The sequence below is a fragment of the Palaemon carinicauda genome, chromosome 20 (genome assembly GCF_036898095.1).
Source record: "Palaemon carinicauda isolate YSFRI2023 chromosome 20, ASM3689809v2, whole genome shotgun sequence".
Taxonomy (NCBI): Eukaryota; Metazoa; Arthropoda; class Malacostraca; order Decapoda; family Palaemonidae; genus Palaemon; species Palaemon carinicauda.
In genome coordinates, this window is record NC_090744.1 from 10,384,118 (window position 1) to 10,386,617 (window position 2,500).

The 2,500-nt window shown below is 35.5% G+C and overlaps 1 protein-coding gene across 1 annotated transcript in view; it reads right to left on the reverse strand.

Annotated features, from left to right (window-relative positions):
- Positions 1-2,063, reverse strand: part of LOC137614507 (kin of IRRE-like protein 2) — a 255,251-nt gene extending 253,188 nt beyond the window's left edge. The window contains exon 1 of the mRNA XM_068344302.1: positions 1,914-2,063. The gene's annotated coding sequence lies outside the window, so the exon portion shown is untranslated. The remainder of the gene's footprint in view (positions 1-1,913) is intronic.
- Positions 2,064-2,500: the final 437 nt, after the last annotated feature.

Sequence of the window (2,500 nt, forward strand, 5' to 3'; positions counted from 1 at the left end):
GTACAATAAAGTGCAATAAAAGTGTCAAATTACTCATTAAAATCAAAAAGAAAGATTATGAGCTACTGCTCTTAAATAATCAATAATACTCGTATAAGAATGATAATTATCAACAATCTTCTTTAACCGTTCAGAAGAACAGCGATACTTCTTACTTTGTGGTTGACACGAGTTACCAGCCGAATATTGGTCGATTTTTACATCGTTAAACTTTTGCTCTTTTTTTCAGAATTTCCAAAAATTTCCATGTATTAGGATGGTGTCCAGCTACCTGAGTTTCAAATGCTCTAATTGCCACCCCTCAAGTGCATTATTTGTTTTTGGAACAGAATTTAAAACGTCTTCATAAACATTCCACATCATAAGTTCGTATCATGGCGATCTACGGCGATTTCTTCTATCAGGGCTGCCTATCCACGTATCTTCAAAATAATCCACAACATTTTGTAATTCTGGTGAAAACACGTCGTTATTACACAATAATTCAAATGAAGCAACAACCATATCAACGGAACAAATGCTAATGCTGGTAAATAACGTACATTCAACGCAAAATCTGCATCCATGTCATATCTTCGTTTTAAGTCCATTTGTTTGTATTACACGAAAGATGCACTGACAAAAATGAAAGAAACACCCTTTCTACATGCTTTTATCATAGCAGGTTCAAAGTCAATCGTTAGAGATGATGGAACCGAAAATGCTGTTTGCTCTTTAATCTTCTCTAATAGTGTACTGTAAGTGGTTTCCGATTTATCGGGTAATAAAGCATAAATAAGTGGAATAGCAACATCTTCCTTGAATCCATGAATGTATACAGTTGGTAAAATAGCAGTGGTACTATTTTAAATGTCCCGTCCCCATACCAACGGTCACTGTTTGCAAGAATATGTGTGCACCGCTGAGTAGCAAATATTACTATCCGTTTCTCAGTGGGACCAGAATCAAATAATAAAAAGTTTTCACCTCTGCATGATTTTGTATATTCGTCTGTGAAAGACAAATCACTACGGCATTGTGGAAGAGGTGGCAGACAATTGTTTTCAAACCTTATTCCTCTTACTGTCCTTTTAATACTTTGAGGTTTTGGAAGTTTAACTGCTGCTGCTTCACTGCATCCTACAAGTACATTCGAAATGAGGGCATGAGGTGCTGTGTAGTTGATGTAGCTCTTTACGTACCTTTTCCATTACTTTTTGAGCTTCGCCTTCAGCTGCATCACATACATGATTATGTTCTTTGATTTCTTTCACAATCTCGTCACCTTGCGTAGTAATCCGCCTTTGCACTTTATCTTGTGGTACTTGTCGCATTTCCAATATATTTTTTTCTTCGTTCTGTTTGTCTTTATAAAACAAATATCCATCACTGATCAACTTCTTCCCCTTCTCCGATTCTATAAACTGGAGCGGCATGATGGGCTTTTCAGTTATCTTTCTAAACAAAAGAAATCAAAGTTTTAACCAAATTAAGAAACTTCGATATTTAAAGTTAATTGCTTTTTAACAAGAAACACTCGCACTTATTGTTTTTACCAAATTACGAAAGAATAATATAATTGTTAGCAAAAAGCTATTAAGTTTGTTACATTTTCTTCGGCGTCTTATGTTAATTGGTGGTTAACGGAAACATTCTTACTTATGATAATAAAAGGTTAACACTTTTCTAACTTTTCCCCTTTTTTTCTCTCGGGTTTCGGTGAAATGTATATTCGATGAATTGTGTATGTCGGTGAATTGTTGTCGGTATATATATATATACTGTATAAGCGTGTACAAAATATAATTTCCTTAACTTGTAATCATCGCTTATTATCAGTCCCAAAATCATGATAATTCTAAAGAAAACTCTGACTAAAAACAGTTCAATTAATTACAAAATCTTTATTAAAACAGTTGTCATGTGAAACTCACCTTCACGAATCATTTATGTAATTAATGCAATTAACAACACCATATAATTCCCTATCAGATAATACAAACTGAAGTTTTAAGATATTTTCGAACGTGAGCCAGACTCTCTCATGACACACGGAGCGAACTGGCGGTACGTCCTTCTCCCACGAAAGCTTAGCAACAACTGAATACTGACCGATATGGAAGAGAAGATGACTGGCTGAAGGCTTAGAGGGGAGAGCTGCCAGAGAAGGAAGATCGTCCGAGAGAGAGAGAGAGAGAGAGAGAGAGAGAGAGAGAGAGAGAGAGAGAGAGAGAGAGAGAGCAGATGTCATTTGTTATATTTTTCCCATTCGAGGGAAATCTTATATAATAGAATATTTTGAGAATATAAAGACCTTTCATCTTCGTAAAAATGGTAATGCCCTTAATAAAGCAGTTTTATTATAGTATAAAAGACTCCTGCAGGTACTTTTTAACATGAGAGAGAGAGAGAGAGAGAGAGAGAGAGAGAGAGAGAGAGAGAGAGAGAGAGAGAGAGAGAGTCGCAGCCAATCTTTATTTCCTTTCTCATTATGATTTGCTGGATACTTTGTAATGTGAGA